The sequence below is a fragment of the Triticum aestivum genome, chromosome 7D (genome assembly GCF_018294505.1).
Source record: "Triticum aestivum cultivar Chinese Spring chromosome 7D, IWGSC CS RefSeq v2.1, whole genome shotgun sequence".
Classification (NCBI taxonomy): domain Eukaryota; kingdom Viridiplantae; phylum Streptophyta; class Magnoliopsida; order Poales; family Poaceae; genus Triticum; species Triticum aestivum.
This window is the reverse complement of record NC_057814.1, coordinates 534,067,004-534,094,316: the sequence shown is the minus strand read 5'-3', so window position 1 is coordinate 534,094,316 and position 27,313 is coordinate 534,067,004. Positions and strand designations below refer to the sequence as shown.

At 45.2% G+C, this 27,313-nt stretch overlaps 1 pseudogene; it reads right to left on the bottom strand.

Annotated features, from left to right (window-relative positions):
* Positions 1-817: 817 nt before the first annotated feature.
* On the bottom strand, positions 818-9,060 carry LOC123169364 (26S proteasome non-ATPase regulatory subunit 2 homolog A-like; annotated as a pseudogene).
* Positions 9,061-27,313: the final 18,253 nt, after the last annotated feature.

The following is a 27,313-nucleotide window of genomic DNA, read 5'->3' as shown; positions in this document are numbered from 1 at the left end:
AGATGTCCTCGAGCTAGGACTTAGTCGTGGAGCCATCGCAGCTAGGAAGCTTAAAGGGGTTAAACGGGACAAGGAATACGAGGGTTTATACTGGTTCAGCCCCTTACGGTGAAGGTAAAAGCCTACGTCCAGTTTGAGGTGGTATTGATTAGGGTTTCGATAACCAGGGAGCTAAACCGCTATGCCCGGTTCTCGAAGAGATTGTTCTTGTCCCTAAACCGCTACCGGGTCGTCCCTTTATATAGGGAGGCTAACGCCCAGCAGCTCTCAGAGTCCCGGCCGGCTCATAAGAGTGTCCGGCTCGGACTCTCAGCTATTCTTGCCTTACACTACAAGTTCTACCATAATAATGATTGTAACTACGGGCCTTAAGCCACATCCGGGTCTTAAGCCTATCTTCGGCCCACCGTCTTTAAGCTTGGCGTCGGGCTTCTGGCAATGACCATTAGAGTAACCCGGCCCCTCCTGGCGGGTGACTCTAAGGTCTATATCCTCAACAATGTTGGAATAGCAACTTGTATTACTAGAAGGCCAAAGCCACCATATATAGATGTACATGAGAATGCCAAAAGGCAAGAATACAAAATGCCAAAAGGCAAGAATACAAAAGGCCATCATCAATATAACTCTAACAGCTCCTTCCATAGCTTTGCTGACATTTTAATACTTGGGCAGAAACACCACCTGTCAAGGTTCCAGAGCTTCCGTTGATAGATTATTTCTAGGTATGATGAATATGGATGATATCGCCGGTGAAGTCGTAAATCAATCTACAGAAAGTACCTCCATCAGCAATGAAGTCGTGAATGACAAATAGTCACCTCTCAGCAGTGCACTACTAGCTTTCTTACAAAATGCAAGTTTATCCATCTATAGATTATGTTTGCTTTTGCAACAGATGGGTTCGAAAAGTTGATCATTTGCGGATGTCTTAGCATTGTAGATACATTATGAGTGACTTCTTAAAAGGGCAGAAAACATCGGACAACTGAGTATGTCTATTATATGCATCTCAAAAACAATCTAGTGAGTGAAAACACAAAATTTGATTGAGGTTATGCTATGCAGCCATCTGCTTCTGTTCCCCGTTCCGACAAAGTTGCTTCTCCTCTTTTCGAAGAAACATCGACCCAATCTCCCTCTGTACAATGACCCCTGAGCTATTCTATACTTTTGTATTGTCCCTGTACTCTGTTAAGGAATATTTGCAGCCTCTTCACAATAGTCATTGTCACTCGCTTGTGTGACAGTTAGATGTTGACCAAGCCTCTTCATCACACTCCATCCGCAGATCCGCTTACGCTTGCATCGCACCAATCTCTCAATCTTCATGATGCTCTGGGTTCTTCCTCAGGATCACAAAGCCCTCCAGAACTGGTGTCAGCGGAATATATCTACACGCAGGAACAGCAATAAGCTGGAGCAAGAATCAAGTTACTGAACATAAGATTCATCTCCAAAATGTTCTGTAATTACTTTTCAGTTGCTAGCTCAGCTTGCTCCCCTGCAGCGAGCACTACAGGCGTGTTGTACGTCTGGAAGCCAGTGATGGTCCTGGGACTTCCCGCCTGACCGACCACGTCGACTGCTTGGCCGACACGAACAGGCACATGGAGGGGCTTGAGATCCTCATCCAGAGTCAGTAACATCCTAGGCTGTCCCCAGCAGAGAAACACACATTTCAAATCATGTGATTCTTCTTTAACTTTACCACTGAGTCCTTAGTAGGAGATACATACCTGCATAGCAAGGGCGAGGATGTATAGCATGTAGGGATACTTTTCGACGATGATGGGTTGCATGGCAAGGCATGCGTGCAGAACGGTTACAAGCCCAGCTAGTGCTACGCTGAAAAGTGATAACAACAACAAGAGCTTTTTGAAACGTGCTTCCGGTAAAACCAAAGGGAAACCATATGGGGCACATTACTCACGGAGATAGAAGTAGCCTGTCAGAGTGGCATGGGTCAAGTGTCAGCAAGCCCTTCCCAAGGTGAAGAAGACCCTGTGCAATCCTCACCTGAAATCAAACGAAATCATATCATCTGAAACTTAAGTAACCACAGGAAATCTTACTAGTGTTTAAAACAAGGACATAATTTATTTATTTTTGCTGTATATTTGTACTTACACAATACAGATAACCGCCATATTGCTGACTTGAGAGCTTACGAAGCAATCCGGCTATACGTGCATTGTTTGTACCAGCACCTATCAAGCCCAGTGAGATGATTGCAGCCTGCATGTACCGATTTGATCAAACGTAATCTCAAGCTTCAAGAGGTATTAATATGCTATATATTGTGACGAAGTTGCTAACCATTGACACTGCACCATCCGCATCATGGCTCAGTCTACTCATGTGTCCACAACAACCGCCTACATGATATGCAGACAGTATGAAACTAGACATCTGGAAGATACAATCTATTTACATCAAGTATACCATAACTGCAGGCACTCAGTGAGCTAGAATCAAATAAGAAGCAGCAAAGCATGTAGTAGTTGCCAATAATCAAGTAAGACCAAATAAGTGCCTAACAAAGCATGTTCTTCAAGCACATTCCGACCAAAATGGATGATGCAATAGATGAAAAACTAACAGCCGTGCATGTTCTTAGCCTATTATGCTTCCATTGATATTAATATATTGCCAGTATGTGTGCAACCCAATAAATGTTTCCATTTAATTTCATGGTACATTTGAAAGGGCTTTTAATATCACAAAAGTTTGACTCATTTCCATTTAATGTTATAGAAAAACAAGCAAACTTATACAAAAATATAGGAGTACCTTTGGATTGGATACGCAGAGCATGCCAAGAGCAAGAGGAACTGCTCTTCTAATACTACAATCACCATACTGTAAAAGCTGCTCGAGGGACCGTACAGACATTTCAGCTCCTAATCCTTCAGCCATGGCAATAAGAGCAATTCCAAGGACTGCTGGCCCTTGGTCACTTCCACCTTTCACAAGTTTATCTGAACAACTACAAAGGAGCTCCTGAACCTGAAAATCCAAATGGCATGGTTCATAAAAACTAGCTGCACTGGACTTGTTGGTATTGTACAGCCTCTCTGAAATTCATGCATCTTTTGAAGGCAAGTTACCTTAAGCACATTCCCTGTCCCAGCATATGCCAAAGACGTAAGAGTCAGGCCACAGTACTTCTTTAATGGTTCTTCCAATGTTTCAGAAACCTTAGCAGCAGTAGCAACTACCATCTCCTGATACAATGTTGTTAAGATCAACGAGATGAATAGGAAAAATGCATAAGCCTGTGCACATGCACACACACATACAAAACAAAAGATATTTAAATATAAATCACATCGGCAGATGAAACTATTTTACAACAATGGAGAGAAACCAGCCAAAGCATGGGTTTAAGATATATCATAAAAGGATGTCCACAAGTATAAGGGCAGGCACCGAAACGATAGGTACATGTTTTATAATTATTCTATGCTCCGCAACAAGAAAAAAAATTGTACAAGAAGCTGCGAATCTTACTATGGAGGAACAACAAAATTACCTGTTTTCCAAGATATAGAAGGCCAAGGGCAACTGGAAGTAGATGAATAATGGGCTCTGTAAGCTCTTTACTGTGATTTTTCAAGACAGATATGATTGACTCTGCAATCTCTTCATTGCAGGAACCAACAAACACCAATCCCAAAGAGATGGAAGAGAACACTAATTCCTCAAAAGGTGTTTGGGAGTTACTCATGGTAATTGAGAAATGCGATTTAAGCTGAAAATTCAGAAACTGTATCAATGCAAGAAATAAGGGTATTTCAGCTATAGGGGAATGTATTGATTTGACCTCGTCTTTCTGGGACCCAGCATAAGCAATGCCAAGACCCAAGATTCCCCCGATTCGTGTAATTGATGTTGCACCCGTGCTATACTCAGAAATAAGAGCATGTGCCTGGAAAAACATAAGAGGTTATTACAGCAGAAGGCTTGCATTAGAAGAGCAAGAGGATGGATAGAGTAGGGTAGGGTGGCACGTACAAGATCATAGTCCTTCTTCACACCATAAGAGACAATCCCTATACCTAACAAAGTTCCTGCAACGACATTAGTATCATTGCTGTGCAGATACTTGTCAAGTTTGGCAAATCCTGAATCAGTATCCCACAGATGTATCATTCCCTGAAAATGATGTGTTAGTATTTAGTAGTTAGTACTGGCATCTTATCATATCATCTAGTAATCTAAAAGGTGCATTTAATAGAAAGAGAATTATATCTGTACCAGACTAGCTACTGCACTGGCTTTCCAAAGTTCGTTGTTCTTGAATAGCAAAGAATCTGGTATTGCAGTCATGAGTTTGTCCTGCAACAAGAACATGCTCTTAATATCAGTACTTTCCCTAAAGATGGCGAGGAAGTTCATAAGAGCTAACCTGGCAATAACCAGCATTCACAAATGCATTGACAAAAATTGCGGCCAAATTCGGTCTTGCAGAATCAAGGCTGGAGCTTTTGGCACGTCGACCGCCAATCAGATGAACCTAACAGATGAGCATGTCTTTTAAGTTTTAACTGGGGTACCTAAACAAACTAACAAGCTGCTGAAAAAACTGAATCGGCGAATAACCTAACAATACCTTATATATGTCCTCTGGAGATTTTGGCTCCATGACACCAATATCCCGCGCAAGGATATGGTACCCCGCACTCAGTTTGGTGTTAAAAACTACTTCCTGTAAAGCATTCTTCTCATTTTCATCTGCAACCATCTCATCATCAATCTCCACGCTTAAACCCTTCAATAAGAAGAGCTCATTGATAAAGGAAAATAAAAATCAAAGAGTCTGCCCAGAAATTTACACTATCTGTAGTATGGAAACTATAGGTACAAACTGTCCAAATTATCAGAATTATAAATCAGTAGAAGATGGCAAAAATAGGTAACTTTGCTTCTGTTGCATGTCTGAGCATGGATGAGACTCACATAGCGTGCTATCATAAATGCGAATTGCTGCTTCAGGGAGAAATCTTCAGTTTCTTCAAATACCATCTTCATCTTCACATTCTGACCACAATACTAGAAGACATTGGAATTGATGTTAGTGACATTTAATTTCGGACCTCAAAATCACAGGCATAGTTCATTCACCCACCTTGTGGTCGTCGACCAAAAGTGCAATCCGCAAAGCACTTGCAAGATCCCTAAACTTCATGTACATGTCATAGGCAGTGCCAAGTGTGGCTTCATGGTCGGGTGTAGAAAGGTATCTGCCAGTTTCCACCCCAATAAAACAAGTGTTCACAAGTTTAATCTCGATAAAATTAGAGAATACATAAATTCATTCACGTACTTAGAACAACTAGTCAAATACAAGCATGCCCTTTTGTAGTTGGTAGAGTCAACAAGATGAAGTAGCATCGTAAGGTATTCTTCCTTTTTTTCGTCTGAAAGCATCTCAAGGTATCCAACCTATGTACAGAGAAATACCATGCTTCAGTTGCATCTCAATAATTATAAAACTGATCCATTAATACAAACAGAAATGTGTCACCAAACCTCCATCAAAAGATCCAGAGCTTCAGTTTCAGCATTATGCTACAATAACAAAACCCATCAAACTCTCAATCCATCAATGAATTAATCACTATTAGGTTTCTTTTAAACAATTACTATTGGTTATCAATTAGCGATTAGCATATTCCACGTAAGTTAATATTTTTATATGATGAAGTAACAAAATGAAACAAATGCAACACACAAAATCTAATCGGGATCAACCTTCATGTGAAACTTGACAATTTCCAGCACTAAATTTATTTCGGATTCAATTGGCGTTGATGAGCCATTGAACTGCAAAACAAGAAAAAGGTTAGCATTATAACTATAAGACCAAGAATATAGTTTGCATATTTAAGCCCAACTACATGGAACAACTAATACACTATAGCATAGATAACAAAAGAAAAGGTTGACGGAACTTCTTTTCTAACAAAATAGAATGCATTAAGAGATAGCAAACCAGCAATCACAGAAATTGGATGTCATACTAGTGTGAAGAGTGCCAGGGGCGGGCCAACTTCAATTCATGGGTATTCAGTTGAATGCCCATTATTTTTTGCCGAAAACTATGTATATCTATATACTATGTACGTGTTCAGGAAAAACGGAACTAACACGTGAAATAGCATTGCCATCCGGACAGGAAGTGGATATCATACTACAGAACAGGGTACTATGAAGAACGTATAAGAAATTGTGCAATACAAACGATGTAGTGAATTAGGATCTAACCTTCCATTCTTTTCCAATTTCAAAAGCCAAGTTTCTGTCAAACAAGACATTGACATAATTAGAGCCCACTATATGAAACAGTTTGAGCCTCCGCAACAACAACAAAACAAACTTAAGAGCAATACTATAACCCATTAATTTCCAAACAATATAGCTTGCATTTGACATGCCAGAGTGACTAGGATGGTAAGTGAATAACATTCAAACTGGACCAACAAGAGTTAGTATTGCATCTGAGACAGCGTATCAAAAATAAATTCACATCACGTTGTATTTGTAGTTACAAGGATGGAAAATAGTGTATAGGAAGACAGCATAGTAAATAATGCTAATAGGGAGCTAGTTACAAGTAACATGAAGAAAAAGGTAAGGTTAAAATTACAGCCAGGGAGGCTGGATAATGTCATTACCTCACGTATTCATGACCCCATGAACATATATCAACTAAAGAGCCCATCATACAGTACTTCAGGCTTTCCTAAAACAAGAAAAGGAAGCAAAGTTTAGCAAAGCCAGCCCTGTACAGTAATGGTGAATTAAATCTAGATGCTCACTTAAGTATTCAACTTTCCAAAAAAGCTTATGAATTATAATGGAAGTTAGGTGTTTTACGATGAGGGAAAACCTGTATTGAAGTAAACCTAACTACATGTAGGTTCTGGTGTTAAAATACCCGAGCAAAGAAAAGGACTGGGTGCCTATTAGCTATCTAGTTTGTGTCAAAGCATGACACTGTTGAGGTTGCAGCGACAGATCTGGTTCTCTCGCCAGCAACATTGGGCACGGGATGATCAATCCAGAAGTTAAATAAATCAGTTGATGGACCATGCGTTGATGTTGATAATGGTCGAATAGGGGAATATAGGATGAGATATGATCGAGCTATAGGTAAGTTACTAAGTTATACGATGAAGATTAATCACCGCCCTTGGTCCCAGCAGCATGCACGGCTAAATTTTTTAGTGGGTTCAGGTTAGTTGCAGCATAACAGAGAGAGAGAGAGAGAGAGAGAGAGAGAGAGATGAGGCTGTTACTCTAGATTTTTGTTTGGGGCCTTCACATATTTGCTCTTTGCTTATGCCATCTAATCTGCTTTTAAGATCCTTATTTGATGAGTGCTGAAGCAAACTCTAACCAGTATGAACTACTCCTAGAAATAAATGGAAACTATCTGTAGAGTATATCTTGCTCAGAACTTCACATGATGGCCATTTGTAAAGAAGAAAGATACTAACAGAAGGAAATGCACAGATGTTTGAACAGTGCTTTGGTATTTTTGCATACCCTTTCTCCTTCAGCAGACATTGTCAAGGCCAATACTGACAGAATGTCTGCCATATGTTTCTGCACAATAAGAACAGAAAATCATGAGCAGCAAGCAGTACTTTTAAGCTTGGCTCGAGCCGCTCAACTGAGAGATTAACAATACATTGATACCTTCTGCTGTTCAGAATCCTGCATTCTCTCAAAGCAAGTCTTGAGAGTTCCATAGTGTGCGCGGAGGAATTTGAGTGGTTTCGGGACAGACGTCATTGAGCTTGTCGCCGCACGAATCTCTTTCCTGTTAAGCATTAATCACAGTTAACTATGAAGTGCGAAGAAAAATGGCATATTAGCTGTTTGAGTAATGCAGTGCTACAGTCCAATAGCAGCAGTAGGATGGAACATTCGAAATGAACAAATCAAATCAAATATCCCATCATAATATAGGAAAATTCAACAGCGAAAGCATGACGCAATAGGAATTCTGATTTCATAGTATCCTGTCCCAAATTAAGAGCAGAGGGACGTAACGAGCCTCCAACTGCGCCCGAAATCGGCACCCTTGTAAAATAAGCAAACCAGCACTACCAAAAACCAGAACAGAATCCCCGTCCTTGCAAATTTTCATGACAGTGAATTTCGCAGAGCGCAACATTTCTCATATACTCGCCAGCAGATTGCAGTGCATACCGGTGGGTAAATCGAGCAATCAACCCAGAGACTAGGGTGCAGGAGACTACAAGCTAAGAAGCGGGGCAACAAACATTCGCATGCGAATCGAGAGAACGGATCACACGGAATCTGGTTTTCGCGCCTAAAAAATGGCCATCCAAAATTGACAGCGACGCGCCTGAATCCGTACCGGAACTAAGCAGGAGACCAGAACCGAAACTAACCAAATTTGACAGTGGTGCAGGAGACTAAAACTGAGCAGAAGCGCGACAAACACTTGCATCCGAACCGAATTTGGTTTTCGCGCCCGAATCACACGGAATCTGGTTTTCGCGCCTAAACTGGCCATCCAAATTTGGCAGCGATGCGGCCGAATCCCGGGGAAGTTCAGAAGCGGCAGCAGGCTGCATTACCTCAGGGTGTCGATGGCTTCTACCCGTTTGCGGGGGTCGCGGCTCTGCGCCCGCTCCACGCAATCCTCGAGACGCGCCTTGAGCTCGCGGTCCTCCTCCGACTGCGACAGGCACGAGACGCGAGTCACGCGGCCGCAGCCGTAAGAGAGAGGACGAGCGGCGCCCCCGCCCCGCGGGGAGGAGGCGGAGGAAGAGAAGGGAGAGAAGCGGCGGGGTCGTCGCTGCTCACCAGATCGTCCCCCTTCATCTTCCCCTTGCCCCTGCCTGCTGCGGCGGGGCGGGGGAGGCGGGGAAGGGGCGGTTGCGGGCGCTCCGGCACCGCCGCTGGCGTCCTCGCGCGGTGAGGTAGGGTTTACGAGGGAGTTCGGGGAGTCGGCGGGCAATCAGAAATTCAGAAATGGGAGGGAGGGGAGGAGGATTTGGGCTGGCTGGTGTGGTGATCTTTCTGGTCAGGGGAGGTCAACCGAAGTAAACGCCAAGTGTTTATATAGCGCGCCAGCTGGCGAACAGGCGAACGGCGCGTGTTTTCACTTCACACGAGCGAACCGCCTCTTGCTGGGTTGTTAAGGGGGTAAACCAGAAAAAAATAAACTAATAATACCGCATTTGGTGAGATCCAGTTTGTAAGCACAATAAGCGTTTCGAGGATTTTTAGGAGCTGTTCGGCAGTCCTCCGGCTCCCTGAATCTGTGGAGCTGTCTTTTCCCCACTCCACCATTTTTAGGTACAGCTCCACCGACTCGTGGAGCGGACTTGGGAGCGGTAGAGTCTCCGAACAGGTCCTTAGGGCCTGTTCTGAACCTCTCCCAGCTTCTCAAACTCCACAAAATTAGCTTCTGGAGATAGCTTCTAACTTCACTTGGCGATTTCATCCATTCGGCAGCGCCTGTAGCTTCTCCCAACGATTCGGCCCAGCTGGGAGAACCGCCTCTTGCTTCTTCTTTTTTTTTAGGGAGAACGGCCTCTGGCTGGATTGTTACGGGTGAGGGCCTGTGGGGTGAGGAAATGTGTAGTGCACCAGACGTGGAAACACATGTAACAAATTATTTCCGAAAATAAACTAGCATAACGGGTGTTCAAATGGTCCTGGCTTTTTTACACAATGAATTTATTGTTCAAAGTCATTTTTAATGACCGTGGAAACCACATGTAAATTTTTTCCAAAAAGGAGAATTTTTTTAATTTAAAAACTGAAAATAGATTAGCATAACAGGTGTTCAAACGGGCTTGACTTTTTTCACACGGAATTTGTGGTGCAAAGCCATTTTTTTCAAGAGTAGGCCAATAACGTACCATATTTTTATAGAAGGTAGAAAGAATTTGTGGTGACACTTCTTGTGCAAAGCCATTTTCAATGGAGTTATAATTATTGACGAAGCTAAATGCAAACTGGTGGCCCGTATTATCTTGGCAAATGATTTGGCATCACGCAACCGATCTCAACCTTCAACAGTCACTCGTTGTCCCGCATTGACACCCACCACCTCGATCGACACATATACCCAAGGTACACCGCACACACCTTATCCCTTTGGTTCTCTAGAAACCGCTCATTGTTCCTCCGTTCCCCATCTCCTTCTCCGCGTGGCGGTGTTTCTTCGTTCCCCGTCATCTTCTTTTCGCATTGGCTCCTTCGGCTCGTAGCTTCATCGAGAGTCTTTCCCTTGCCACTCACCTCCCTTCTTTCTTCTCTCCCACAATTTTTACCATTCTCTCGTCGAGATCTGCGACCAGGTGCCACCACGGTGGTGCTGCGGGGGTACCGATGATACTATGGGAAGGAGGCCGACAACTACTACAACTAACGGTTGATGTGAGGGGCGAACGGAGCTGCCATGAGAGGACAACACGGGTGGTGGTCGTCGGTGCTGCAATCGATCATCGTTGATGCTATGACTAGTGGTTGTCGGTGCTGCAACTGGTCACCGTTGGTGGTATGACCGGTCACCACTGGTGTACGAGTGGTAGTCGTCGATGCTGTGGTCGGTCACCGCCACTGCTATGAGTGCTGGTCGTTGATGCAATGACACCGACCAAAGCTAAGACCGATCATGGGAAAAGTTGTGACTAATGTTGACCAATGATGTGATCGAGGTCGACCAAAGCTACGACCGATCACGAGCAAAGTTGCGAACGTCAACCAATGATATGACCGACGTCGACCACAGCTGTGTGCGGCATCAACTATTGTTGCGACTAGCGTCGACCAAAGCTGCGGCCGATCATGGGCACAACTATGAGCCGAGGGCGGCATTGCTTTTGAGCGGGATGTTAGCTACTTCATCATTGCTAGCGATAGAGCAACAACGCGACAACCCCAGATTTCCCCTGCGCGAGAGTGTGCTGGAGGCGCGCAAGATACGGTAGGGTTCCTTTTTTCTCGGTGGGCAGCGTGCTAATGTGCGAGTTAAGAGTGAAGACGAGCAGAACACTTTGATCAAGCGGTTGAGTGCGGGATAATCTTGCGGCAGAGATGACTATTGGTGCTAGCTATCGATCGGCCAACGGCTAGCACTGCCCTGTTATCTTCCCACAAGACCCAAATTTTTCTCACGCCTATTGTGTTGCAATAAAACTAAGTGGCTCATGGTCAAATTCGCTTCAACGAAGCTCCGCCATTGGTTGTCATATAGCGGACCCCTTCTAACTAATGTGAGGGTATCAAAGTAGTTGCTAGTTGTATTTTGTTGTATTTATTTTCAGTATATATGGAAGAACAAAAATATCAAATATTTTTCAGTTATTTAAAGAAATCCAAAATAGTTCCATGATTTCAAATTTCAATTTAGTTTTCAAAATATTTCTTATGAAATTTTCAAAAGGGATTTTAGTATACTTTCTTGAATTTTTAGTTTAGTTTTTAAAATAATTTCAATGGCATTTTAGATAGTTAAATTTGAAAACAAAGGTGAACTTTCATCATTTAAATACTTGTATAATTAAAATTTAGATATATTCATACATATTTCAATATTCTAGTCATATTTCAACCAGTTTCAATAATTTAGTCATATTCAACCATTTTAAGTTGTTTCAGAAAAAAAAACTCATAATGTTTAAATGCAACCATTTCTTGCGGGTTGCTCTGCCCTGAAGTATATATCATGCAGGCTATATGTGACAATATAGTGATGATTATTTCATCAAAAATAGTATAAATGCAACCAACTCCCTCATTAGGAGATAGAGTGGAATATTATTCAACGACAAACTTGGTTTGTGCATATTACTTTACTTTTTGATGTCTAATGGAACTCAACTAGATCTAAAATATATATTTTTATTGTAGCTGCCATATATTTTAGTTGCACTGCGAGAAGTAAAAGAAGAGAAGGGGAATAGGTTCTTAGGATGTGAAACAAGTGTTGAAAGATTCTCCCATCTCCTGACACACAACAAATATCCACTTGCTGCTTCTTGGAGAAGCTGGGAGAGTCCAAGAGTGGAGTGTATTAAACTTAGGCATGCTATCTTAACTTCTTAAGTACTCCCTCCGTCCCATAATATAAGGTCTTGTTATATCCAATATATGAGTATATTGGATGTAATAAGATCTTATATTATGGGACGAATGGAGTACATGTGTATTAAATGAACCAATAAATATTTTATGTTAATTGTGTTAACAAATGTTGTTGTGCGTAAATTTACATTTTAGTGGCATTGCACAATAGAAGTTGACCAAGGGGGTTTATGAAGTATGATAGATACGGTGAGAAAATATGTCCGTTGTCTAGTTTGTTAGAGTATCTCCAACAGCCGCCCAACACGCGGCGCGCTAAAAAAGTGTTTGCAGCGCGCCGATCGCCTGTTTTGGGGCGGCGAGGAGTGCTTGCTCCAGCGGCCGCTGCAAATTTTAGCGCGCGCGAGTAGCTCCAGCAGGTGTGCTAAAAAGCAGCGCGCGCGAGCAGCCGGTGCTTGTCATATATTGCATTTTGGACATGAGATGATATTTCAAACATCAAAACAAAGACATGGCATAATTTAAATCACCCAAACAAGTTCATGACATAAAATTTCATGCCCACAAGTTCAAATTCATGCCCACAACATTATCCAACCAAGTTCAAAATCCGAACCAAGTTCATGACACAAAAGTTCACACCAACGAATGGCCCATCAACAATCAAGCCTCGTCCTCATCTTCATCCTCATCTTTCTCAGATTCATCCTCCTCCTCCGAAGACGATTCTTCCTCCTCCTCTTCATTGTCGCGCACCGCATCATCATATGAAGCTCGGAAGGTGTTGGCAAGATCTTCAACGGCATCATGCGAAGGTGTGTGAGGCACATCGGAAGACATTCCACCCATGCCGCCCGGAGGTGCTCCTATGCCTCCCATAAGAGACGCAAAACTCATGCATCCCATGTCGCCCATGCCGCCCAGAGGTGCTCCGAAGCCACTGCCTCCTATGGTCTCCATGGTAGCTCCAAAGCCACCCACGGCACCCATGCCGCCCATGGCAGCTCCGAAGCCACCGATGCCTCCCATGCCGCCAATGCCACCGCCTCCCATGCCGCCAATGTTGGGAATCGTAGCATAATTTTAAAATTTTCCTACGTTCACCAAGATGCATCTATGGAGTCTACTAGCAACGAGGGGAAAGGAGTGCATCTACATACCCTTGTAGATCACGAGCGGAAGCGTTCCAATGAACGTGGATGACGGAGTCGTACTCGCCGTGATCCAAATCACCGATGACCGAGTGCCGAACGGATGGCACCTCCGCGTTCAACACACGTACGGTGCAGCGACGTCTCCTCCTTCTTGATCCAGCAAGGGGGAAGGAGAGGTTGATGGAGATCCAGCAGCACGACGGCGTGGTGGTGGATGTAGCGGCTCTCCGGCAGGGCTTCGCAAGCTTCTGCGAGAGAGAGAGAGGTGTTGCAGGGGAGGAGGGAGGCGCCCAAGGCTGTGTGTTGCTGCCCTCCCCCCCTTTATATAGGCCCCCTTGGGAGGGGGGGCCGGCCAAAACCCATCTAGGGTTGGGGGGCGGCGGCCAAGGGGTGGAAAGGGGTGCCTTGCCCCCCAAGGCAAGGGGAAGTCCCCCCACCCTAGGGTTCCCAACCCTAGGCGCATGGGGGGAGGCCCATGGGGGGGGCGCCCAGCCCACTAGGGGCTGGTTCCCTTCCACTTTCAGCCCATGGGGTCCTTCGGGATAGGTGGCCCCACCCGGTGGACCCCCGGGACCCTTCCGGTGGTCCCGGTACAATACCGGTAACCCCCGAAACTTTCCCGGTGGCCGAAACTTGACTTCCTATATATAATTCTTCACCTCCGGACCATTCCGGAACCTCTCGTGACGTCCGGGATCTCATCCGGGACTCCGAACAACTTTCGGGTTTCCGCATACATATATCTCTACAACCCTAGCGTCACCGAACCTTAAGTGTGTAGACCCTACGGGTTCGGGAGACATGCAGACATGACCGAGACGCCTCTCCGGTCAATAACCAACAGCGGGATCTGGATACCCATGTTGGCTCCCACATGTTCCACGATGATCTCATCGGATGAACCACGGTGTCGAGGATTCAATCAATCCCGTATGCAATTCCCTTTGTCAAACGGTATTTTACTTGCCCGAGATTCGATCGTCGGTATCCCAATACCTTGTTCAATCTCGTTACCGGCAAGTCTCTTTACTCGTACCGCAATGCATGATCCCGTGACTAACGACTTAGTCACATTGAGCTCATTATGATGATGCATTACCGAGTGGGCCCAGAGATACCTCTCCGTCACACGGAGTGACAAATCCCAGTCTTGATCCGTGCCAACCCAACAGACACTTTCGAAGATACCCGTAGTGCACCTTTATAGTCACCCAGTTACGTTGTGACGTTTGGCACACCCAAAGCACTCCTACGGTATCCGGGAGTTGCACGATCTCATAGTCTAAGGAAAAGATACTTAACATTGGAAAAGCTCTAGCAAACGAAACTATACGACCTTTTATGCTATGCTTAGGATTGGGTCTTGTCCATCACATCATTCTCCTAATGATGTGATCCTGTTATCAACGACATCCAATGTCCATGGTCAGGAAACCGTAACCATCTATTGATCAAAGAGCTAGCCAACTAGAGGCTTACTAGGGACATGGTGTTGTCTATGTATCCACACATGTATCTGAGTTTCCTATCAATACAATTCTAGCATGGATAATAAACGATTATCATGAATAAGGAAATATAATAATAACCAATTTATTATTGCCTCTAGGGCATATTTCCAATAGTCTCCCACTTGCACTAGAGTCAATAATCTAGTTCACATCACCATGTGATTAACACTCACTGGTCACATCACCATGTGACCAACATCTAAAGAGTTTACTAGAGTCAACAATCTAGTTCACATCACTATGTGATTAACACTCAATGTGTTCTGGTTTGATCATGTTATGCTTGTGAGAGAGGTTATTAGTCAACGGGTCTGAACCTTTCAGAACCGTGTGCTTTACGAATATCTATGTCATCTTGTGGATGCTACCACGCGCTATTTGGAGCCATTTCAAATAATTGCTCTACTATACGAATCCGGTTTACTACTCAGAGTCATCCGGATTAGTGTCAAAGTTCGCATCGACGTAACCCTTTACGACGAACTCCTTTCCACCTCCATAATCGAGAAAATTCCTTAATCCACTAGGTACTAAGGATAAGTTCGACCGCTGTCATGAGATCCTTTCCCGGATCACTATTGTACCCTCTTGACCAACTCATGGCAAGGCACACTACATGTGCGATACACAACATAGCATACTATAGAGCCTACGTCTAAAGCATAGGGGACGACGTTCGTCCTTTCTCTATCTTCTGCTGTGGTCAGGTCTTGAGTCTTACTCAATACTCACACCTTGTAACACAGCCAAGAACTCCTTCTTTGCTGATCTATTTTGAACTCTTTCAAAATCATGTCAAGGTGTGCTGTCTTTTGAAAGTATCATCAGGCGTCTTGATCTATCTCTATGGATCTTGATGCCCAATATGTAAGCAGCTTTATCCAGGTCTTCCTTTGAAAAACTCCTTTCAAACAACCCTTTATGCTTTCCAGAAATTTTACATCATTTCGGATCAACAATATGTCATTCACATATACTTATCAAAAATGTTGTAGCGCTCCCACTCACTTTATTGTAAATACAAGTTTCTAACAAACTTTGTATAAACCCAAAAACTTTGATCACTCCATCAAAGCGTATATTCTGACTCCGAGATGCTTGCTCTAATCCATGGAAGGATCGCTGGAGCTAGCATACCTTTTAGCATCCTTAGGATCGACAAAACCTTTCTGATTGTCTCACATACAACCTTTCCTTACGAAAACTGGTAAGGAAACTTGTTTTGACATCCATCTGCCAGATTTCATAAATGTAGCTAATGCTAACATGATTCCGACGGACCTAAGCATCGCTACGGATGAGAAACACTCATCGTAGTCAACTCCTTGAACTTGTGAAAATACTCTTTGCCACAAGTCGAGCTTCATAGACGGTAACATTACCGTCCATGTCCGTCTTCTTCTTAAAGATCCATTTATCTCAATGGCTTGCCGATCATCGGGCAAGTTCACCAAAGTCCATGCTTTGTTCTGATACATGGATTCTATCTCGGATTTCATGGCCTCGAGCCATTCATCGGAATATGGGCCCACCATCGCTTCTCCATAGCTCGTAGGTTCATTGTTGTCTAGCAACATGACTTCCAAGACAGGATCACGCATTACTCTGAAGTAGCCCGCATCCTCGTCGTCCTACGAGGTTTGGTAGTGACTTGATCCGAAGTTTCATGATCACTATCATAAGCTTCCACTTCAATTGGTGTAGGTGCCACAGGAACAACTTCCTGTGCCCTGCTACACACTATTTGAAGCGACGGTTCAATAAACTTATCAAGTCTCCACCATCCTCCCACTCAATTCTTTCGAGAGAAACTTTTCCTCGAGAAAGGACCCGTTTCTAGAAGCAATTACTTTTGCTTCCAGATCTGAAATAGGAGGTATACCCAACTGTTTTGGGTTTTCTATGAAGATGCATTTATCCGCTTTGAGTTCGAGCTTATCAGCCTGAAACTTTTTCACATAAGCATCGCAGCCCCAAACTTTTAAGAAACGACAACTCAGGTTTCTCTAAACGGTGTCGTCTCAACGGAATTGCGTGGTGCCCCTTTTAAAGTGAATGCGGTTGTCTCTAATGCCTAACCCATAAACGATAGTGGTAATTTGATAAGAAACATCATGGTATGCACCATATCCAATAGGGTGCAGTTATGATGTTCGGACACACCATCACACTATGGTGTTCCAGGCGGTATTAATTGTGAAACACTTTCCACAATGTCTCAATTGTGTGCCAAACTCGTATCTCAGATACTCATCTCTATGATCATATCACAGACATTTTATCCTCTTGTCACGACGATCTTCAACTTCACTCTGAAATTACTTGAACCTTTCAATAATTCAGACTAGTGTTTCATCAAGTAAATACACTCAGCATCTACTCAAATCATCTGTGAAGTAAGAATATAACGATATCCACTGCATGCCTCAGCACTCATTGGACTGCGTACATCAAAATGTATTACTTCCAATAAGTTGCTCTCTTGTTCCATCTTACTGAAAACGAGGACTTTCAGTCATTTTGCCCATGTGGTATGATTTGCATGTCTCAAGTGATTAATAATCAAGTGAGTCCAAACGATCCATCTGTATGGAGTTTCTTCATGCATATATACCAATAGACATGGTTCGCATGTCTCAATCTTTTCAAAAATGAGTGAGTCCAAAGATCCACCTACATGGAGCTTCTTCATGCGTTCTATACCAATATGACTCAAGTGGCAGTGCCACAAGTATGTGGTACTATCATTACTATCTTATATCTTTTTGGCATGAACATGTGTATCACTACGATCGAGATTCATTTTAGGTGCAAGACCATTGAAGGTATTATTCAAATAAACAGAGTAACCATTATTCTCCTTAAATGAATAACCATTTTGCGGTAAACATAATCCAATCATGTTCAACGCAAACACCAAATCTCGATGGTAGAGGGAGCATGCGATGCTTGATCGCATCAACCTTGGAAACACTTCCAACACATATCGTCATCTCCCCTTTAGCTAGTCTCCGTTTATTCCGCAGCTTTTATTTCGAGTTACTAACACTTAGCAACCGAACCGGTATCTAATACCCTGGTGCTGCTAGGAGTACTAGTAAAGTACACATTCATATAATGTATATCCAATATACTTCTGTCGACCTTGCCTGCCTTCTCATCTACAAGTATCTAGGGTAGTACTGCTTCAGTGACCGTTCCCCTTATTACAGAAGCACTCAGTCTCGGGTTTGGGTTCAACCTTGGGATTCTTCACTAGAGCAGCAAACGACTTGCTGTTTCATGAAGTATCCCTTTTGCCCTTGCCCTTCTTAAACTAGTGGTTTTTACTAACCATCAACAATTGATGCTCCTTCTTGATTTCTACTCTCGCGGTGTCAAACATCGCGAATAGCTCAAGGATCATCATCTATCCCTGATATGTTATAGTTCATCACGAAGCTCTACTAGCTTGGTGGCAGTGACTATGGAGAACTATCACTATCTCATCTGGGAGATTAACTCCCACTCGATTCAAGCGATTGTGGCACTCAGACAATCTGAGCACACGCTCAACGATTGAGCTTTCCTCCCTTAGTTTGCAGGCTTAAGAAACTTGTCAGAGGTCTCATACCTCTTGACATGGGCACTGGTCTGAAATCCCAATTTCAGTCTTCGGAACATCTCACATGTTCTGCGACGTTTCAAAAACGTCTTTGGTGCCACAATTCTAAACCGCACTGAAGTATCACGTAGTCATCAAAACGTGTATGTCAGATGTTTCGTAACATCTACAGACGACGCTGAGGTTCAGCACACCGAGCGGTGCATTAAGGACATAAGCCTTCTGTGCAGCAATGAGGACAATCCTCAGTTTACGGACCCAGTCCGCATAATTGCTACTACAAACTTTCAACTAAATTTTCTCTAGGAACATATCTTAACCAGTAGAACTAAAGCGCAAGCTATGACATAATTTGCAAATACCTATTTGACTATGTTCATGATAATGAAGTTCATCTGATTATGAACTCCCACTCAGATAGACATCCCTCTAGTCATCTAAGTGAAACATGATCCGAGTTTAACTAGGCCGTGTCCGATCATCACGTGAGACGGACTAGTCAAGATCGGTGAACATCTCCATGTTGATCGTATCTTCTATACAACTCATGCTCGACCTTTCGGTCCTCCGTGTTCCGAGGCCATGTCTGTACATGCTAGGCTCGTCAACACCCGTTGTATTCGAACGTTAGAATCTATCACACCCGATCATCACGTGGTGCTTCGAAACAACGAACCTTCACAACGGTGCACAGTTAGGGTGAACACTTTCTTGAAATTATTATAAGGGATCATCCTACTTGCTACCGTCGTTCTAAGCAAATAAGATGCAAAAACATGATAAACATCACATGCAATCAAATAGTGACATGATATGGCCAATATCATCATGCTCCTTTGATCTCCATCTTCGGGGCACCATGATCATCTTCGTCACTGGCATGACACCATGATCTCCATCATCATGATCTCCATCATTGTGTCTTCATGAAGTCGTCACGCCAACGATTACTTCTACTTCTATGGCTAACACGTTTAGCAACAAAGTAAAGTAATTTACATGGCGTTATTCAATGACACGCAGGTCATACAAAATAATAAAGACAACTCCTATGGCTCCTGCCGGTTGTCATACTCATCGACATGCAAATCGTGATTCCTATTACAAGAATATGATCAATCTCATACATCACATATATCATTCATCACATCTTCTGGCCATATCATATCACATATATCACTTGCTGCAAAAACAAGTTAGACGTCCTCTAATTGTTGTTGCAAGTTTCACGTGGTTTGTAGGTTTCTTACAAGAACGTTTTCTTACCTACGTATGACCACAACGTGATTTGCCAATTTCTATTTACCCTTCATAAGGACCCTTTTCATCGAATCCGTTCCGACTAAAGTAGGAGAGACAGACACCCGCTAGCCACCTTATGCATCTAGTGCATGTCAGTCGGTGGAACCTGTCTCACGTAAGCGTACGTGTAAGGTCGGTCCGGGCCGCTTCATCCTACAATGCCGCCGAAACAAGAAACGACTAGTAGCGGCAAGAAGAATTGGCAAACTCAACGCCCACAACTGCTTTGTGTTCTACTCGTGCATAGTAACTACGCATATACCTGGCTCTGATACCACTGTTGGGAATCGTAGCATAATTTTAAAATTTTCCTACGTTCACCAAGATGCATCTATGGAGTCTACTAGCAACGAGGGGAAAGGAGTGCATCTACATACCCTTGTAGATCGCGAGCGGAAGCGTTCTAATGAACGTGGATGACGGAGTCGTACTCGCCGTGATCCAAATCACCGATGACCGAGTGCCGAACGGACGGCACCTCCGCGTTCAACACACGTACGGTGCAGCGATGTCTTCTCCTTCTTGATCCAGCAAGGGGGGAAGGAGAGGTTGATGGAGATCCAGCAGCACGACGGTGTGATGGTGGATGTAGCGGCTCTCCGGCAGGGCTTCGCAAGCTTCTGCGAGAGAGAGAGAGAGAGAGGTGTTGCAGGGGAGGAGGGAGGCGCCCAAGGCTGTGTGTTGCTGCCCTCCCTCCCCCCTTTATATAGGCCCCCTTGGGAGGGGGGGCCGGCCAAAACCATCTAGGGTTGGGGGGGCGGCGGCCAAGGGGTGGAAAGGGGTGCCTTGCCCCCCAAGGCAAGGGGAAGTCCCCCCACCCTAGGGTTCCCACCCCTAGGCGCATGGGGGGAGGCCCATGGGGGGGGGGCGCCCAGCCCACTAGGGGCTGGTTCCCTTCCACTTTCAGCCCATGGGGTCCTCCGGGATAGGTGGCCCCACCCGGTGGACCCCCGGGACCCTTCCGGTGGTCCCGGTACAATACCGGTAACCCCCGAAACTTTCCCGGTGGCCGAAACTTGACTTCCTATATATAATTCTTCACCTCCGGACCATTCCGGAACCTCTCGTGACGTCCGGGATCTCATCCGGGACTCCAAACAACTTTCGGGTTTCCCCATACATATATCTCTACAACCCTAGCGTCACCGAACCTTAAGTGTGTAGACCCTACGGGTTCGGGAGACATGCAGACATGACCGAGACGCCTCTCCGGTCAATAACCAACAACGGGATCTGGATACCCATGTTGGCTCCCACATGTTCCACGATGATCTCATCGGATGAACCACGGTGTCGAGGATTCAATCAATCCCGTATGCAATTCCCTTTGTCAAACGGTATTTTACTTGCCCGAGATTCGATCGTCGGTATCCCAATACCTTGTTCAATCTCGTTACCGGCAAGTCTCTTTACTCATACCGCAATGCATGATCCCGTGACTAATGACTTAGTCACATTGAGCTCCTTATGATGATGCATTACCGAGTGGGCCCAGAGATACCTCTCCGTCACACGGAGTGACAAATCCCAGTCTTGATCCGTGCCAACCCAACAGACACTTTCGGAGATACCCGTAGTGCACCTTTATAGTCACCCAGTTACGTTGTGACGTTTGGCACACCCAAAGCACTCCTACGGTATCCGGGAGTTGCACGATCTCATGGTCTAAGGAAAAGATACTTGACATTGGAAAAGCTCTAGCAAACGAAACTATACGACCTTTTATGCTATGCTTAGGATTGGGTCTTGTCCATCACATCATTCTCCTAATGATGTGATCCCGTTATCAACGACATCCAATGTCCATGGTCAGGAAACTGTAACCATCTATTAATCAAAGAGCTAGCCAACTAGAGGCTTACTAGGGACATGGTGTTGTCTATGTATCCACACATGTATCTGAGGTTCCTATCAATACAATTCTAGCATGGATAATAAACGATTATCATGAATAAGGAAATATAATAATAACCAATTTATTATTGCCTCTAGGGCATATTTCCAACAGCCAATGCCACCGCCTCCCATGTCGTCCATGCCACCGCCACCCATGCCGCCCATGCCACCGCGAATCATGGCTCTTTTTTGGATCAAGACTTCTTCACGGGCAAGATTGGCGTACTCCTTTTGCGCCTCATTGAGGGTTGATGTGTCTGCCGCCTTGTTCTTCTTCGCGGATACCTTGCCCTTCTTCGCCCGCGCCGCATTTGGGAGCTTCAAGATCGGGGCACGTGGATTCACGGCGAGCGTCGGCGCGACGCCACCCGCCGCCGAGGTCATCCGTGGCGGCATGAAAAGGCCGCACGCGATACCAGTGGTTGGAGGAGCACTGGCGGAGGCGAAGCCAAAGCTCCCCGCGCTAGGGTTTGCGGCGGCGGAGGGGTTGCGGGTGTAGGAAGGGGTGAGGGGGTGCCGGGGCGGGCGGGGCGAAGGTGGCGCGACGGAGAGAGTGCGGTGCGAGCGCTCGAGTGTGCGGCGCGCGGAAGTGGGCGCGCCAAATAAACAGCGCGCGATGGCGATTCGGACTGCGCGCTGAACTCTATATGTCGCGCGCGCTTATTTCGCGCCCGCTGGAGCCCGGATATTGATTGCGCACGCGCTAAAAAGCATAAATTTGCGGCGCAACGCTTATTTAGCGCGGCTGTTGGAGATGCTCTTAAGAGGCTCAACTGTGAAGTGTGTAGCTTTGGTTAGTATTCCCGAATTTTTGGCTATGAACTATGTAAATGTTGTGAAATGTGTGAATGTACATGTGAACTGTGTTAATGAAAAGTAATGTGTATTGAATGATTGTGCGTGCGTATTATGTTCCTATCTTCCTGTTAATTTTGTTTGCATGGATGGTAACCATACGTAAATAAAGTATGGGAATGCATTGGTGAATGGAATAGTTACCACTGGCCGGCTGGCAGTCAGTACTAATACTACATCACTGACCGCCCTTGTGGTCGGTATGTGATGAGCATATCATCACTAACCCCGAGGCATTGGCGGGCCAGAAACTATCAGTGATGATGCAAATTGGTCATTCAGTGATGTTCAATTCTGTAGTAGTGCCAATCCCCCAGAAAAACAATTGTCCCACTCCCACCCACCCAGGGTAGGCCCTGGGCATGCACAATATGGGCGGTTGCATAGGGCTCCTAATCTCCTGAGAGCCTGACCTAGGTACATAATAGGAATACTAAACATTGAGCAAACACACATGTCGATGCAATATAGAATGCAACCCAGTATCCAATAATGCAGAATACAACCCAAAACTAAAAGAAGTCATGTAAGAATGAGGAAACAAGACTCCTATCTCAAAATAAAATGAAAACAAGTACGCTAACTACACCATGAGTAGCATCGAGGCATATCCCATCGAGTCATGTTTAACTAAAGAGCACTAATTACAAATATATTTGTCAATATCACAAAATGTTCATTCTTACCCCGTAGATGATAGGCAGGCCTCCTCTGGGCGGCAATACCACCCAGGAGGCCGGGACCGTAGGTGGATAGCGCTTTTGTGCTTTGAGATTCTCCCACATGTAAGGGCATATTTATCCCTAGGATGTTTTGGTGATTGATGACAATGCTTTTGCGGACTAATCGTGTGCGTTGAGTGTTTTTCAGAGATTCATCCTTTTGGCACGAGACGATTTCCTCCCCTCGGAGCTTGAAGCGAAGACGGTGTAGTCCTTTCGGATTAGTTTGGTGGACTAGTTTCATAGGGATCACCGTACTATCAAGAGGGGGTCCGTTTTGGAAAGGCTAGGGCGGAATCATCACGTACACTTCCTTTGCCCCTCCCTCCGAGCCTTTCCGTTTCGATGATGGGCTTGTTTCTCTTCTCATTGTGCCCTCTCTGGTCCCAGCGGTAGTACCGCGGGCCAGAGCGGTAGTACCGCTTGGGTGCTACAAGCGGTAGTACCGCCCAGAGCAGTAGTACCGCTAGTAGCCCCCATGTGTGTACTAACTCTGGTCCCAGCGGTAGTACCGCGGGACGGAGCGGTAGTACCGCTTGGGTGCCACAAGCGGTAGTACCGCTCTGGGAGCGGTAGTACCGCTCCAGAGCAGTAGTACCGCTAGTAGCCCCAAGCCGTAGTACCGCGGTGGTCTCGTGCTAGTACCGCCTCGATTCGAGGGCTCCTTTTTCGTGTCGGGTTTTACGGTACTGGCCGCGGCTGTGGGGGGCCGTAGTACCGCTCCTGTGCGGTAGTACCGCCCTCCCACCGCAGTAGTACCACTGTGGGCCAAGCGGTAGTACCGCGTTGAGGAGTGGTAGTACCGCTTATAGTGGCAAGCGGTAGTACCGCTGGCGCAGCGGTACTACCGCTCTCTTCGGGGCAGAAGTGGGGTAACGGTTGGTTTGTTCCCCCCACTATATAAAGGGTTCTTCTTCCCCAAAGTTGACTCACCTCTTCCCCCAAAAGCTCCATTGTTGCTCCAAGCTCCATTTTTGCCCGATCTCTCTCCCTAGCCAATCAAACTTGTTGATTTGCTCGGGATTGGTTGAGAAGGCCACGATCTACACTTCCACCAAGAGAAATTTGATTCCCCCCACTTATCCCTAGGGGATCTTGTTACTCTTGGGTGTTTGAGCACCCTAGACGGTTGAGGTCACCGCGGAGCCATAGTCCATTGTGGTGAAGCTTTGTGGTGTTGTTGGGAGCCTCCAATTAAGTTGTGGAGATTGCCCCAACCTTGTTTGTAAAGGTCCGGTCGCCGCCTCCAAGGGCACCAATAGTGGAATCACGGCATCTCGCATTGTGTGAGGGCGTGAGGAGAATACGGTGGCCCTAGTGGCTTCTTGGGGAGCATTGTGCCTCCACACCGCTCCAACGGAGACGTACTTCCCCTCAAAAGGAAGGAACTTCGGTAACACATCCTCGTCTTCTCCGGCTCCACTCTTGGTTATCTCGTTCCTTTACCTTCGCAAGTTTCTCGTGTTACATTTCTTACTTGCTTGCGTGCTTGTTGTCATTGCATCATATAGGTTGCTCACTTAGTTGCATATCTAGACAACCTATTTTGATGCAAACTTTAATTTGGTAAAGAAAAGCTAAAAATTTTTAGTTGCCTATTCACCCCCCTCTAGTCAACTATATCGATCCTTTCAATTGGTATCAGAGCCTCGTCTCTTTATTAAGGACTTTACCGTCCAAAGAGTATGGTTGACGTCGTAGACGGTGCAGAGGAGCACTCCGGTGAGAATCCAGTCTCGTCTACGGGAGATGGGGGAACCGCGGTCTCTCGTGAGGAATTCAATGTGGCGTTGGACACATTGAAAACCTCCATGACGACCAAGGTCGAAAGCATGTTGAATAAATTCTTAGAAGGGCTTAAACTTACCACCGCACCATTGAAAGTGGGTGATCCTGCTAACAAGGTGACGGATGCTACCTCCGACAAGGGGGAAGCTTCTAGCGAGAAGGCTCCTTGTTCTAGTGATAAAAATGGGACCGACATCTTTGCCCATGTGGAACCTCCACCTGTCTATGGTGGACCGCTCCCTTCCACTCATTTGAATCATGCCGGCCCGGCCCCTAAGATTGAGAAGAATGTAGATTTTGATTCTTGGGTCTATTGTTTTAAGCGTCATTTAAATCATGTGAACACTAACCTTTGGAGAATCATTGAAGAGGGTTTTTATCCGCATGACCGAAGTAACTTCACTCCAAGAGAAGTTGTGGATCATCAATTCAATGAGAATGCTCTCTTCATCATCCAAGAAGCAATCCCACCCGAAGATCTTCCTCATCTCCGGCCTTACATCGTGGCCAAAGATGCTTGGCTCCAAGTTGTTTCCCTCTATCGGGGAAGTGCTAGCATTCAACGCTCCAACTATGAAGTGGTGCAAGATGAAGCCGACGAGTTTGCAATGAAAGAAGATGAAGAACCTCGTGAGCTTTTTCGGAGAGTAACCAAACTCGCGGTCTCTCTCCGAGATCATGGAAGTAGGGACACGGATGAAAATTGGATCAAGCGCAAATTCCTCAAGGCAATGATGCCCTACCACAAAGCCATGTCCTCCGTAATTCGTCAAAGGCCGGACTTCCACATCTTATCGTCAAGTGAAGTGTTGGATGAATTTGTTGCTATGAGCATCTTGGACAAGACCGCCGACAATGCGGTTCTTCGTTCTCAAAGAGTAAAGAAGCCCAACCTTGCTTTAAAGGCCAAGGTTAGTATGGAGGAAGAGGATGAAGAGGAAGAAGAGGAAGAAGAGGAGGGCAACCTCGAAGATACGAAGTATGCCTATCATGAACACATGGCTCTTGGTTCAAGGCAATTTTGGAGCAAGAAGAACACAAGACCAAACTTCAACAAGAGCAATTCAAGTGGCGCAAAGGGCAAGCAACGGATGAGGACTTGCTTCAATTGTGGCAATGTGAGCCACTTTGTTGCGGAGTGCCCTTACGAGAAGAGGGAAGACAATGGTGGCAAGCTCATTAGAAAAGACAAGGCCAAGCCATTCCCCAACAAGAGCAACTTCACCAAGAAGACTCCTCCCAAGGCGTTGGTGGTACAAGAAGAGTACAATGAGGATGATGACGATGATGAAGATGGTGAGTCGGTTGCCATGGCCTCCGTCGCCATTGCGAAGACTCCACGGGTGTCTCTCTTCGACTCCCCCAGTGAGAACATCACCGCCAAGTGCCTCATGGCTAAAGCCACCAATAAGGTAACCTCCAACATCAAAACTACCATCATTAATCATCCTTCTTCGACGGATAGCATTGATGAACATGAGGGGACAAATGTGGAGGAAAATGAGTTTGAGATCTTTATGGGTAAACTCAAGGGTAAATCCAAGAAGCACTTCGTTGCTCTCTTGGAACAACTTGGTGAAGCCAATGACATGATCGAGGCTCACGAAGATACCATCTCTAAGATGGAGGGGCATAGTCGTGACTATGCCGATGAGATTTCGGATCTTTCCAATGCTCTTGACGAAGAGCGTGGTCTTCGTTTGGTTCTTGAGGAGTCATACAACAATGATCATGCTAAGTTAAAGAAAGATCTTGATCATACTCTTGTTGTGTCTCGTGTGCTAAACTCCGAGAAGGCAAAACTTGGGGTTGGTCTTGCTAGACTTAAAGAGGAGTTTGAAACTCTCGACAAGGCTCACAAGGTCTTGAAGGGTGCTCATGCTAGCCTCAAGGAGTCTCATGATCAACTCCAAGTAATGCTAACTAAGGAGAAAGCCACTTTTCCTCATATGGTGCTAATTGATAATGCAAATGCTACTAACCCTTGTTGTGAGCATGTGCATCTTGTTGAGGAGAATGCTAAGTTGAAGGAGCAACTTGAGAAAGGCCTTGTGTCATGCATACAAGGTGAGAAGAACCTCAACGACCTTTTGAGAAACCAAAAGGAAGTTGTAGCCAAGGAGGGGATTGGGTTCGCTCCCAAGCCCAAGAACAAGAAGAAGAATGACAAGACCAAACGACCTCCCCCTCTCAAGCAAACTTTTGTGAAAGAGGGAGAGGGTACTTCCAAGGAGAAGAAGAACAATGCGAAGGGTGGCGGTGTCAAGAAGAGCAATGCCACTCCTTCCAACAAAGCCGACGACTTTAATCCTTCTTATGTGTTATGCCGTGCTAGTAATGGGCATGTTTATGCCAAATTCGTTGGTTCTCCTCATGAGTACATTGAATGGTCTATTTGGG